The sequence below is a fragment of the Colletes latitarsis genome, chromosome 11, assembly GCF_051014445.1.
Source record: "Colletes latitarsis isolate SP2378_abdomen chromosome 11, iyColLati1, whole genome shotgun sequence".
Taxonomy (NCBI): Eukaryota; Metazoa; Arthropoda; class Insecta; order Hymenoptera; family Colletidae; genus Colletes; species Colletes latitarsis.
The window spans coordinates 6,653,309-6,669,048 of NC_135144.1; the positions used below are offsets into that span (position 1 = coordinate 6,653,309).

The 15,740-nt window shown below is 33.6% G+C and overlaps 1 protein-coding gene across 3 annotated transcripts in view; it reads right to left on the minus strand.

Annotated features, from left to right (window-relative positions):
• The window catches only part of LOC143347966 (uncharacterized), a 240,932-nt gene that overhangs the window by 144,966 nt on the left and 80,226 nt on the right, over positions 1 to 15,740 (minus strand). Inside the window, exon 2 of one of the 3 annotated variants that reach the window (XM_076777659.1) lies at positions 4,424 to 4,475. The exons of the other annotated variants lie outside the window; for them this stretch is intronic. The gene's annotated coding sequence lies outside the window, so the exon portion shown is untranslated. The remainder of the gene's footprint in view (positions 1 to 4,423; positions 4,476 to 15,740) is intronic. 3 annotated transcript variants of the gene reach the window in all.

The window sequence follows — 15,740 nt, forward strand, 5'->3', positions numbered from 1 at the left end:
TGCTTGCGTAATTAACTTAAGTAAATAACTTAAATACGTTATAACATAAAGTTTTTTGAATTTGTAAACCTTTTCTGGCCAGAGACATAAGTATAAAAGTGTTCCCATTGCCAACCATGAGTATACTCATGTTTGATTTTATGCACGTAAACAATTATTTACGACAAAATATGTGTACCTATTAAGAAATAACAGAATGTAAACAATAACACTCACAACAGAAATGGCAATAGGAGCAACTTCATATAATTTAGGATTGGCAACGAAAACTTTCTGTATAAATAATTGCAATATTGCAAAAAATTTTTTAAATGTCCTAAGAAAGTATTCCGTTGACATCATTTTTATTGCCTGAAGCTGTATGATTAAATAATATAAAGCGTTTAGCAATAATTAATATTAGTATCAATGATTTTGGAACAATATTTCTTCTGGTCACTCGTCGGTACATTTATCTTGATGTTTATAAGTTTCCAGTTTAAATATGCAGCCTGAAATCCATCAAACTGACTGGTTCCCTAAGTCTAACGTTCGGCAAAAAATTATTGTATCCTTTCTCCTCGATAGGGGAGTTTTTTTGGACCAACGAGATTCCACTCGCTTCGCGCGCAATTGACCGTCCTGTCATTGACATTTTCGATGACTACTCTAACAAGACACTCGACGATAAAGCTGCATGCATGTGCTCGCATACCTGTGGCTCCTATTGATTAACTGGGACCGGTGCCGACTGCCGCAGGAAGCACCAAGTATTCCGATAATACTGATCATCGACCGCACGGAAACGAACGTTCCCTGTACGGAAAAGGGCAACGAGTTTCGTTTGACATTAACGCTAATTAGAGGAAATAATTGACGAGCTAGCCGTAGCTCGGGAGGAACGGCGCCATGAAAAGGAGGAAGCTTCCCGTGATTCTTCGACGGTTGCCTCAAAGACATTTTTTATACAGGGTGATCGGCCACTTCTGAGAAAAATTTTAATGGAAGATTCTAGAGGCCAAAATAAGACGAAAATCAAGAATAAGGATTTGTTGATCGAAGCTTCGTTAAAAAGTTATTAACGTTTAAAGTTCTGCCTGTAAATCGTCAATCTTCTTATGCTGAATGAGAACCATTACCACGCGCACGCAGCTGTTCGCGAATTGTCGCTCTACAAGTGGAACTTTAAACGTTAATAACTTGTTAACGGAGCCTCAATCAACAAATTGGTATTCTTGATTTTCGTCTTATTTTGGTCTCTAGAATCTCTTATTAAAGTTTTCTTTCCAGGGGTTATCATACGCCCTGTATATGCAGCACGAAATAAATCGAGAAACGTCGAAACATCGAGCGAATTAGCTGGAAAGAGAAGAGAAGTTAAAAAGTTGTTATTCCACATTTAAATGTAATATTTTCATTCGTGTCGGTCGTTACCGCTTTAATCGACGTTCGCCAATTAAAAACATATTACGTTGAAACATTATCGGTGTATTCTTTCGGGGATGATCGACATTAACATATTTTATTCATTATTTTCAATTACTTCTCAGTACTCTAATTCCTCGAATTTCTCGTTCAACGTCCGATAGAACTACACGTTTCTGATCATTACTTGTTAGGATGGTACCGACTGATTAATGGCTTCATTAAAATTGCAAAAGTGTTCTTGCCTTGACACGCGACTTTCAGCCCCAAACAAAGAGATAAAGTCAGATAATGGACGCACAAGGTAACGCAAAGTCCACTTCGGAAATTACCTTGCCACGTAAGGCGACGCACACATCTCGATATCTGTAATAATTATCGAACTCTCGAGAGACATTCGTGCAACGAATGCACATTCTATCAGAGAAGATAGCGAGCGCTGTTGGAATACAATGCGGAGGAAAGGTCTGACACGGCCCCTCTTTCGATGTTCCATTAGAGGGAGCGTTCAAAGAATAACGAGAATCGAGCGAAGTTTCCTATTGAGATATCTGCAAAATGTAGTTTTCTTCTTTTCATCTGCGAGTACGAATCCATTTAAGAATATCCTTTACCATACATTAGGCTCCGTTTTGTTATCGTAACACGCAAGCCAAGAAATCTACAATGGACGTATACTGTCGTCCTTAACCCACGTTAAAGTGTCATTTCTTCGAATTATAGTGCGAAATATAGAAATATTCAATGATGTAGGGAAGTTTTCTTAAGTACATTTTGACCTTTTATCTTTAATCACGAGTCAAAATGGAAGCAGATGCATTACAGAATAAATTTGAAAATATTTGAATGATAAAGCCACAACGTGTCAATGTTGATCAGAAAATATGTTTCTGTCGATTGGAAACAAAATTCTGTAATAATAAGTATTGAATAATACAAAGTTTTCTACTATACAGCCTATTGAAAATCACGAAATATATACACTTTATGGGGATTGCAAATAGATAGATGACAAAAATTAATGGGGAGAATAGTGTTCTACTGTACTATTAAACCTCCGTAACAAAGGGTGACTCTGATATGTATCAATTATGGTTTTAAGGAAATATTGCTGTCTAAACTGTCATTTTTTCGGCCTTTTTTGTAATTTAAATGCGTTTTTTTAAACTAACTCCCACGATATTTCAAGATCTAACAGACCAATTGACTTCAAATTTGGAGAGAATATTCAGCAGACACGCATTTATCGATGAAGCTAGACATTTTAAAAGATATTGAATTTTACTAGATTTTTTAATATGCTAAAGACGAAAGAAAGGTTAAAAAATAGAAATTCGAAACTTGAAGTGCCGCCATTCCTTTATTTAGTCCCCCTAAATTAGGTACCCTAGTTCCTGGTATAACTATACCCTTCCTAATGAAGATACTTTAGCCACCTCTGTTTCAAATTAGCGAATCGAATGGAATCGTGGAAGCCAGTGGAGTACTTTTTTCAAAAAAGCCATTAAACAAGACTTTATAACTCCCACAATATTTAATATTTTTTGATGCAAAAAATACTGTACACAGGGTGTTCGGCCACCCCTGGGAAAAATTTTAATGGGAGATTCTAGAGGCCAAAGTAAGACGAAAACCAAGAATATCAATTCCTTGACTGAGGTTTAATTAAACAATTATTAAAAAATTAAATTAACAAATTCCAAATCATTCTGAAAAAATTATTTTTGGTTGCGGGGCTCAATTACAATCATTTATGGTGAATACGCATACCTCTGAAATCCTATCCACTTTTGAGAAAAAAATTTTTATTGAAAATATAATGTGTGGTCAGAAATGATTCCTTGAAATTTCATGCGATTCTTTAAAATGTCATAATATCTGAACGGATTGGACGATTTTAATGTTTCAAAATGCAAACTAGGCGTATTTTAGTGCAGAATATGTAGACATTCCAAGAATATTCGAAAAATTGTTCCTTAACCCCGCAAAGTGATAAAAACCCCATAAAAATGGTCCAATTTTCGAAAGGTCATAACTCCTACAATAGAGAAAATGTGGGGTTGAAATTTTGGAAAGAAGTAGAGGTCATGGATACCTACTAAAAAGTATTAAACAACTTTTCTGTAGATCGCTAAACAAAATTATTAAAAATCAAAAACGAATTTTTAAGAAAAATCGACAGTGCCTAAATTTTTCGGCGAAAAAAAATTTCAACTCGTTCTGGAAAAATTATTTTCGGTTGCGGGGATCAATTACAATAATTTTTGGTTATTAGACATACCTTCGAAATCCTACCCATTTCTGAGAAAAAAATTCAAGAAGACGTGAAATTTTTCGACAAAATTAAAAAATTTCAAATTGTTCTGGAAAAATTATTTTTGATTGCGGGGGTCAATTACAATCATTCTTGATCATTAAACATACCCCCGAAATCCTACCCACTTTCTAGAAAAAATTCAGTACGGGCGGAACTTTACACGTTAAGAACTTTTTAACGAAGTTCCTCCATTAACAAATTAGTATTCTTGATTTTCGTCTTATTTTGGCCTCTAGAATCTCCCTTAAAATTTTTCTCAGGGGTGGCCGAACACCCTGTATACTTTTAAGATGAATAAACATATCTGCAAAATCTCAGTACAAAACAGCCTACCTACCATTAAAAAAAAAAATCACAAAAATGGTCGAAAAAACGGCAGTCTAGACAGTAATTTTACACCCTTAAGTCATATAATATAATTTATTTTGAAAGGCAAAACTAATTTAGGTTTTGGGGGACTAAAACGGATATCTTCTTGCACATTAAAGGTTTGGTCTCTACGCAAACAAGTACGACAGGCAGAAAACACGACTTACAATTACGATAACTAGCTGTACTACGGTAGGACCTCGATTATTGCACGAGAGCCTCGTTCGTTGCATGGTGTCGACGAATAGAAGGGATAGTTGTTATGCAACCAGTAAAGTCGAGTATAGTAATAGGGATAGACTGTGCAAGGCTACTAATCATTGGATTGGTTACCTTGATGATCGCAGAATCCTCGATTATTGCAAAAATGTTGAGCTCCGATTTTCTGCAACAGTCAAGTTTCTACTGTACTGTAAACTGTTATCACCTTTATTGAATTGAGAAATGAATAATAAAAACAGATCGTAAACGCATTAAGAGAATCGGTATTGCGATTTACATTATTATAATTACGCTCCGACATACAAAGAAAAGATTACGAGTATACCGTAAAAGAAAATGCAATTAAAATGTATCAAAGGTGCTTGAGTTTAGCTCACGAGGAGACCTAGTGCTACTTTAGTAGCACCTGACTTTCAGAGTTAAGATGATGCAGCACTATATCAATGTCCCTTAATTTGTAGAACAAAGGAACGTAGTGCTACGTCAAAAACTCTCTACTTTGAAAAATAAACACGGGTATTACTATATTAGCGACGATAAACCTTCAGGCTAAACAGACGTAGTACTAAATCAATGATTGACAAGTTTTAGAAACTTCAAAACTATGTAACCAACATTAACCTTTTTAAGAATCTAGAGACGTAGTATTGATGTCCAAGTTGAAACGCAAAATCGTCGTAGTTCGTCAAAGACATCCAATCTTTAAAGACACAAAGGTTTTTACGTGTACTATTGCAGCAACGCTCAACCTTTAGAACCGTAAAGATGTAGTATCAAGCAAACACACACAACCTTTAAAAAAACAAAGCTGTGTTACAATGTTAAATACATTATAATTCTAAGAACATAAAAACGAAGTATTACCTAACCTATACTGACTTAAAAAATAATCTTGGGTTTTAAATTATCAAAAATTTGTCGTCAACGCCAAGATAAATTTTGAAAACCACATCCCAAAAACTCTGGTCTTACAAATATACTTCCCACAAATGTCGCGTGGGAACATGACGAGAATTGAAAGTTGGTTCTCGCTGGGAAATTCTAGAAGTTGACTTTTTCTTAAATCTACGATGAAATGAAAAAAATATAGAGAATTTGACAGACACATCTTAGTCTTGAAACTTTTGCGTGAAATTTCATTATCGAGCGACCCTATATCTCTCCATGACAATTCATAAACTATTGTACCATTAAATACAAGTGTCGCGTTGCTCGAACGATTAAATGACAAATATGGCGGCTACGAAAGTTTCATCGTTTTTATCGATAAAAAAGCGTCGAAGGTGGCTATTTCGACTTTGCGTTAATTTCATACATTGATGGACAACAAAATTGGTTATAATTCGAGAACAATGTCGATTATGGTACGAGTTCATACGAATTCCGTTCTATGGTTATGTGTCCTCGATCGGCAGTTGAAATGGGAGCTACACATTAGGCTACGTTAGTATGTATAAATCAGAGAAAGAAATCCCCGCTCGTAGTGGAAGAAATATTCTGCAGGGCGGGACTGTTGCGTCAGGGGAGGGGGAGGAAAGTCGTCTTCCATCTCGTTGCGCTGTAGTCGTATTAAGCGCTGTTTCCATAGTAGCAGAAACTTTATTACCAGTAGTCGTCACGTCGATCGGCGACGAGAACGCGCGCGCGCCTACTCCCCCGCACTCGATACAACGCCGAGGCAACGATACAAAGCGACACGGAATATTTTATGGTATCTATAGTACGGTAAAACCGCTATTATGACCATTGTCATACAAATCTACAACTACACTGTGGAGCACAACTATAGCACCACTACAATTTTCGAGAGTTTCGGAATGATAATTAATGATTTCTAAGTATTAATAGTGTTACGCAAATTGGGCTAAAATGAAATTATAGCAATGAAAAAAGAGCGAACATTTGTTTAAGACAACATATGACAATAACATAAATATTTTACTGGTCCACAACTATAGCACCAATTATAATAACGATATTAAATTACAATGGAATGATTAAGTTATAGTTTCAGTGAATAGAATGGATGAGTTGGACCTTGTTTCGTCACTATTGGCTCAAAAGTGGAACTGAGTATGCTTGTGATTAGTTTTCTCAAAATTTCTTCGTTGATTTCATTCCACGATTCAATTACAACTACTTTTAACTGTGAAATGTTTGAAAACTGTGCGTAAATACATCGTGCCATAATGCATCACATGACTTTATCTATGACAGAATTATCTTGTTGGTATATCCAAGAAATGTGGTCCTTCGAGTGAATAAGAAACAACAAATTGTTCTCCAGTATTTCGATGTATTCTATGCTATTCTCAATAAAGAAAACGCCATTAGTGTTTCCCCAACTGAAATTGCGTTTGGAAAAGTATGTTGGTTCCTTTCGTAGCTCCCTCCAGTAAGAATTAAACCGTTGAAGTTGAATTTTTTTTTTTGGAAAATATTACCTAATAAAGGACGTTAAATGGGAAAGAATAATATAATATCATCTTTCTACTTATTAATTTATAAGATTAACTTACATAATCCTTAACTTACATGAACTTACATGATGAAAGTACAGAAATTAGTTTTTGTCTAATAATATTAAAATTGCGTTTAAACACATGCTGAGTGGTTGAACGTGACACGTCAAGTTCACATTCCTGTACCATTTCTCGACAACTTTTTAAAGTATTTCTTCCAACATGAATAATTCGTCTCCCAGTACGCAGAGATAATTTATTTTCTTTTTGTGTAGGTTCTCTCCTTCCTAATTTTTCCCATTTATCAAGGAATCGTGTAAAAATTTCAATATAACTTTATGAGATTTCTTGAATTCTCATTTCTTGTTGGACACATGCTAAAATTGCATCTTGTTTTTTTTCAATAAGTTATTTACCAGATGAAATTATGTAAATTAACTATAAAAATCTGCGTCAAGTCAAAATTTTTAATTAGAATGAAAATGGTGCTATAGTTTTGCACCGATTGCATAATATTTTTCAACTTTATCACGATACATACGCAAACCACTTGAGTATGTTTCAGCTGAAGTTCATTGTTTATTTCTTCGTATTATAAAACTACTTTCTTTGAATTTTTCTTTTGAATTATAAAGATCTTAGAAATGTCTGTGGTGTTATGCTCCACAGTGTAGTGTTGAATCTATCTTCTCAGAATATGTTTCGATCCACCTAACAATTATTTTATCAGTATATTAAATATAATTTAAAACAAGATCTTGTATGCTTCAATCATTAGATCTAAGGAACCAGAAGAGAAACATGTTACATAAAGGATGGTACACATGGTGCAACCGGACAAAGAATGGTTCTACATGTAAAATTAAACAAAAAAGTATGATACCATTTTTTCGTTTGATGCGTTGTTTTCGAGAAAATCCACTTTAAAATTGAGTATGCGTGCAACAGAGTATGACTTGGACTTGAGCGTAAGTAGAAAAATAAATTAATGGTCAGACGCGTCAGCGAAAGCGTGTTCAATCTTACGTATGCCCATCAAATTTTCAAATTCACTTGTCTTGGAGGCGAAGACTCAAGCAAAAAAATGTTATCCATCCTTTTTAATCTATTTTTATACGTAGAATGTTCTGTATCCGGTTGTAGCACATGTCTCCACTTTGTATATTAAACATAAAAACGAAAGCTTGAGTGGTACATTGTAGAATATCTAAAAAAATTATATTTATATTAAATATCTATTGCTGTCAATTGGGTTTCAATTTAAATTGCATATGGACCTGTTGGAACGAAATATAAAAAATGTTTCGGACTGCAAAGGGAAAATAATTATATTGGAATCTATAAAAGATATGAAAGATCTACAGATCTTATGGAATTCGAAATAAATAAGTTATAAAAAATAAATGAAAACTTCTGAACGTTATGGTTAGTAGAACTCTTTAATCGTTTGTTATTTTCTTCGAATGATGATACATCGACAAAATAATTATTCAACAAAAACGCGTATTTTTAATTGGATTTATTTAAAACAAAGCAAGACAAGTTTTGAACGATTAGTTCAAGATATAAAGGAAAATTTGTCCCTCAAAGATTTATTTCATCACTTTTTGTTCATAGAAGCGTGTGGTTTGCAAAAAAATGTTAATTTATCATTTCCAAGCGATAAATCTTATTCTTGAAAAGTCAGCTTCAATGTATTAGATGCCACGGGTTGCATTAAATTAATGATGATAGATTATCGTTGGAAGCTGCCACGCGGCAATAAATTTCATGTCTAGTTACATTTATTTTAAAGCGGAAGTTTAGTTTTCTACATAATGTATTAGATACTTTAATATATAGGCGCGTTATTTAAATATATCACGCATTATCCAGCGATAAAATGTGCATATTATGATTGCTATTTTATTTTCAGTCGCGCTATAATTCAGTCTTAAACTTATCTCTAATAAAGAAGCACGGTCATGAACTTGATAAGTGTTCGAAAAGTAGCATATAACTGTAACGAATACATTCCCTTTTTAATACCTATCTTTATAACCATTACGCTATTCTCGCCAGATCAGAGATTCATAATTCAAAGATCCTATTTTCCTATTTTGAACAAAATTATCTCCATTACTTACTCGATTTTAGTTTTATCCGAATTGTCTTTTAATTACGATGTCCAAGTTTCACGTCAAATCAATTTGATTTTCAAATAATATTAATATGCAAAATGAATGTGGATATTATACCCTTATTAGAATATATAGAACAGTGGTTCTTAACCCGAGGGAATTATTAAACATTTATTTTGCTGCACATATTATACAGGGTGTTCGGCCACCGCTGGGAAAAATTTTAATGGGGGATTCTAGAGGCTAAAATAAGACGAAAATCAAGAATACTAATTTGTTGATGGAAGTTTTGTTAAAAAGTTATTAACAATTAAATTCAAAAATTTCAAATCGTTCTGGAAAAATTATTTTCGATTGCAGGGATCAATTATAACCATTTATGGTCAATAGACATACCCCCGAAATCCTATCCACTTTTGAGAAAAAAATTCGTGTAGGTGTGAAATAGTTGGAAAAATTAAAAAATTTCAAATCGTTTTAAAAAAATTATTTTTAGTTGCAGGGGTCAATTACAATCATTTTTGGTCAATATACATACCCCCGAATTCCTACGCATTTTCTTCAAAATTTCATGCGTATCTTTAAAGCATCATAACTTCTGAACGGATTGGACGATTTTAATGTTTAAAAAAGCAAACTACGCGTATTTTTGTGGAGAATATGTACAAATCGCAAAAATATTCGAAAAGTTGGTCCTTGACCGTCTAAAATGAGAAAAACCTCATAAAAATGGTCCAATATTCAAACAGCCATAACTCCTATGATAGTGAATATATTTCAATGAAACTTTTTTCTGAAGTAGAGCTCATGGGTACCTACAAAAAAGTATTAAACAACTTTTCTGTGGGGTGTCAAACAAAATTATTAAAAATGAAAAACGAAGTTTCAAGAAAAATGTGCCTAAATTTTTCGGCGAAAAAAAAAATTTTCAAATCGTTCTAAAAAAATTATTTTCGTTTGCAGGGGTTAATTACGATTGTTTTTGGTGAATAGACATACTCCCGAATTCCTACCCACTTTCTAGAAAAAAATTCAAGAAGGTGTGAAATTTTTCGATGGAAAAAAAAAATTTCAAATCATTTTGGAAAAATTATGTTCGGTTGCAGGGGTCAATTACAATCATTTTTGGTGAATAGATCTACCCCCGAAATCCTACCCAGTTTCTAGAAAAAAATTCAGTACGTTCGAAACTTTAAACGTTAATAACTTTTTGACGAAGCCTCCATCAACAAATTAGTATTCTTGATTTTCGTCTTATTTTGGCCTCTACAATCTCCCATTAAAATTTTTCCCAGGGGTAGCCGAACATCCTGTATATTTAAAAATATTCATTTCATCCCTTCGGTGTTTTGAAACGACGATTTAAACTTTATAAATCTATCAATGTTACGAACTCACTATTATATACTGTATCACAAAATTTCAAGCTTTGTTGACTAATTTATCTTTGCAATCTTACAAATGATTCTTTCTTTAAAAAATGAAATTTTCGAATATTATTTGAATGATAAAATTCTTTCCCCTGTCATCTTATGCTACTTCCATTCACGATTTGGAATCCTTATTGTCGATTCATTTAATTGACTGGTACTTATAATTGGAATTTTTATATCGTATCATGCTATCAAAAGAGCTGCACATTTTAACAAAAATTCAAAGAAACGATTAGTAAAAAATTTCTAAATTCTAGAAATCTTCCTATTCAGGAATATGTGTAATTTCAACTCGTGTATCACACGATTTTAACAAATCTTGAAAGCAATAAACTGCAAAATTTACGAGCAAGCTTTCTACGAAATTACTGACGCTTACAATAGGCCCTGTTCTGTGTACACGACAGCTACATAGTGCATTTCCTGCAGCGTATACAGAATTCAGAAATCCCTGCTAGGATTATCGTCGAACCAACATGCAATCTACCAAGACTGTCATGAACTAAGCACTAATAATGTGCAACGTAAAATATAATACCAAAAACTCTTGGATGAATTCTGTTTCTTAATTTCTCCTTAAATAAAACAGTATAATTATCGAATTAAAGATTAAAGACTATATATCCTAAAATATTATGTTTAAATATGATATCAATGGTGAAAAACAAGAGTTTAAACAAAATAAAGTCGCTTTTTACTTACTATTTTGATACGTATAAACTATAATACTAAAATATTTCGACAAGTTTTTTTATTCGATGAAAAATTAAGGCCAACTTGATTTCTCTAAATAGCACTATGAATTTTTTATTTCATCAAAAATCACTTATTCTTTTCCCTTAAGTTTATGTCCCGTACAAGCACGTAGAACTACCCCTATCTATTCTGCAAAGTTGGCCACCTGACTACATAATTGATGCGATTAAACGATAAAAAATTGTGCTTAGCTTGAAACAGAGTTGGCCACCATTTTTGTACAATTTAGTTTAGAGCTTCCCCCACTCCTTTCCCTTCTTTCTAAACTAAATTGTGTTTTATTTCCATATTTCCCTCCTATTTATCCACGTTACACAATTCCTATATTAAAATTATATACCTTAGATTATGGGGGCTATACCGCTCTTAGGAGGATATTCCACTCTAGATCGCAATTTTTTATGATCCTTTCGAATTTATATTTCGAATTTTATATTTAGATCTATATTAGAAGAATATCCATAATTTTTTCCGTGCATAAACAATGGGAAAACCGAAAGACATGTTATTTTAAAATATCGCCAAATGTCTATATTTTAAAATAACATTTTAATAACAACTTTTGGATTTGAAAAATCACAAAGTTTCATTATAGCGTTATATTTTTCGAATCCAGTGGTACCCTATACTTTGGTAGAAATATTTTCCAGGAAATATACTGTCAGAAAATGAAATGAGAAAAAGAATCGATTTTTTTTAAGGTTCTAGAGAAGAATGACCTCATAAGTCGGGTCGTATTATACCTTCAGAATCGTCGACGAACGCGTTTCTCGTTCAAACGATATCAGTACCCCTCCGCAGGAATTCTGTTTCCACGACATTGGCGCGCACAGAGTTACCGGTTTCGATTTTCGTTTACAAACAGCACAAGATGTGCACGCGGATACGTACAGTGGCGCACTTCATCGAAGTTCCGTTGAGACGGAAGAGCAGCTCCACAAGCTAAAACGATAATGACATTCTACCGCGTACTTTGAGCTTCCTAATTAAATGGATATCAGCTTAGCCCAGTCTTGACGAGCAGCGATAAGCTGGGTTTAATCTCCTCCCGCTGCGGAATTAATTAGCCATGCTTGTATCCACTGTACATGTTCGATTCCTTTGTGACTCGTATTTCCGAGCGCGAAATTGCGGCCAGATGCAATAATTAAGAGATGCACGAACTCCTTTACCCGTCAGAAACATCGTTCGAGCAGAAAGCATACAGTTAGTAATTCTGACTTATCGGAACATTCGTTTTAATCGAACGTTGCAAACTGTTGAAGAATACATACGGAGTGTTTGGCCACACCTAGGAAAAATTTTAATGGGAGATTCTGGAGGCCAAAATAAGACGAAAATCAAGAATACCAATTTGTGGATCGAGGCTTTATTAAAAAGTTATTAACGTTTAAAGGTCTCACTCAGAAGATTGTAATGCTATCAATACGTCACTATGTAGAGTTTCTCATGTTGACTGAGAACCACTATCGCGCGCACGCAGCTATACACAGGTTGCCTAACTACAGGCGCAAATATAAACGTTAATAACTTTTTAACGAAACCTAAATCGACAAGTTGGTATTCTTGATTTTCGTCTTATTTTGACCTCTAGAATCCCCCATTAAAATATTTTCAGGGTTGTCCGTACACCCTGTATATTTGAGGAGTTACGATATAACGATTAATATTTGCCTATTAACCCCTTGCACTATTTCCACGAGTCTGACTCGTGATGAAAATTTTAGGCCAAACTTGAATATCACGAGTCAGGCTCGTCATTCAATTTCATATCAAACGTAAATAACACGAGTGTGACTCGTAATCGAGATTTCGGCAAAACATGAATATTTCGAGTCGAACTCGTAAATATCCATATTCCGTCGATTGACATATCGTGTTTCAAGTTCTGATATTAGGGCTCGTTCCAATCAATTGGTCGTATGGGTTAGGCACGGTTTCTTCCGAATTTTAGCGTAGTGCAAGGGGTTAACAAGGAACCTTCGTGAACGGTCCGGCTTTGATTTAGATGAAACTTCGTACACTTATGAAGCAGTCAAAAATAATCGACACCTATTTTTTTTAGCTGCGGTAACTCGAGTATAAGGGGTGAAATCACACCTTGAAGTTTTGGCTCGAAACGGTTATCTCGAAAACGGAAAGACATACGAAAAAATTGTTAATGGGCGAGGTTAATGGTTTCTTATGTACAATAACACGGTGTCAAAAAATTTAACAAAATACAATTTGTTTATAATAAAAAGAAATTTATTATCTTAATTTTTCATTTTATTGAAATTTTCATAATGATAAAAAATGACGAGCATTTTATTCCAAAACCATTGGTGTGTAACATTTTAAAATTGCCTCTTATAGTTTTGCAGATTTTGATGATTTACATCTTGCGCGTACATCCACTATGGTAGTAGCCGTTCTAACTTTGATTTTAATGAAGCACTGTAGGCTTGCACTAAATTATACAATAACAAGTAACAAGTAACAATAACAGTGACAAGTTTCTTAACAGCAATGAAAAGATTAATTGTTTTTATTACCCACCTATGACATCGTGGCAAAGGTGGAGCGATTTATAAATTATAAATACATACAGTGTGTATAACAATTACTCTATGTAGTTTCGATAACAGTGGTACACGTCGAGAAAATGTTTGAAACATAAAGATTTCTTACACCATGCGCATTTAATTATTGCCACGTCACCACAAATATGGCATCTTGGTTCATTTTTAACAGAATAGCAGTCCACAACAGGATTCTGGAATGCATTTGGTTTTTCATCTATACAAGGCATTCGGCAACCTCTGGGAAAAATTTTAATGGAAGATTCTAAAGACCAAAATAAGACGGAAATCAAGAATACTAATTTGTTGATGGAGGCTTCGTTAAAAAGTTAACAAAATCAAATTAAAAAATTTCAAATCATTCTGAAAAAATTATTTTTGGTTACGGGGTTCAATTACGATTATTTTTGGTGGATACATATACCCCTGAAATCCTACTCACTTTCGAGAAAAAAATTCGAGTACATACTGAAATTTTTAGATGAAAGTAAAAAATTTCAAATCATTCTAAAAAAATTATACGTAGTTACAGGGGTCAATTACAAGCATTTTTGGTGAATAGACATACACCGAAATCCTACACACTTTCGAGAAAAGAATTCCTTACCGAAAATATAATTTCAGGCCAAAAATGCTTCCCGTAAATTTCATGCGACTCTTTAAAACACCATAACTTCTGAACGTATTGGACGATTTTAATGTTCAAAAAGCCAAACGCCACGTATTTTATTGTAGAATATGTAGAAATTCTAAAAATATTGAAAAAGTTGCTCTTTGATGCCGTAAAATGTGAAAACCCCCATAAAAGTGGTCCAATTTTTAAACGGCCATAACTCTTACAATAGTAAACGTATCTCATTGAAATTTTTTTCTGAAGCAGAGCCCATGGGCACCTACAAAAAAGTATTAGACAATTTTTCTGTAGGGTGTCAAACAAAATTATTAAAAATTAAACACGTATTTTTCAGAAAAATCGACGAGGGGTAGGTAAGTGCCTAAATTTCTTAGCGAAAAAAAAAGATTTTAAATCGTTCTGGAAAAATTATTTTCGGCTGAGGGGGGTCAATTACAATCATTTTTGATCATTACACATACACCCGAAATCCTACCCAGTTACGAGAAAAAAATTCGAGAAGGTGTAAAATTTTTCGACAAAATTAAAAAATTTCGAATTGTTCTAAAAAAATTATTGTTGTTTGCAGGGATTAATTATAATCATTTTTGGTCAATAGACATACCTTCAAAATCTTAACCATTTTCAAGAAAAAAATTCCTTACCGAAAGTATAATTTCAAGCCAGAAATACTTCCCGTAAATTTCATGCAAATCTTTAAAACGCCATAACTTCTGAATGGATTGGACGATTTTAATGTTCAAAATGCCAAACGCCGCATATTTTAGCGTAGAATATGTAGCAATTATAAAAATATTCGAAAAGTTATTTCTTGACCACCTAAAATGAGAAAAACCCCATAAAAATGGTCGAATTTTCAAACAGCCATAACTCCTACAATAGTGAATATATTTCAATGAAACTTTTTCCTGAAGTAGAGCTCATGGGTGCCTATAAAAAATTATTAAACAACTTTTCTATAGGGCGTCAAATAAAATTACTAAAAATCAAAAACGAATTGTTAAGTTAAATCGACAAGGGGTAGGTGCCTAAAGTTTTCGGCGAAAAAAAAGGATTTCAAATCGTTCTGGAAAAATTATTTTCGGTTGCGGAGGTCAATTACGATAATTATTGGTGAATAGACCTACTCGCGAAATCCTACCCACTTTCTAAAAAAAAAATTCAATAGGGGCGAAGCTTTAAACGTTAATAACTTTTTAACGATGTCTCCATCAACAAATTAGTATTCTTGATTTCCGTCTTATTTTGGTCTTTAGAATCTTCCATTAAAATTTTTCCCAGGGGTTGCCGAATGCCTTGTATAGACGAAAAACCAAATGCATTCCAAAATCCTGTTGAGGACTGCTATTTTGTTAAAAATGAACCAAAATGCCATATTTGTGGTGACGTGGCAATAATTAAATACGCATGGTGTAAGAAATCTTTATGTTTCAAACATTTTCTCGACGTGTACCACTGTTAT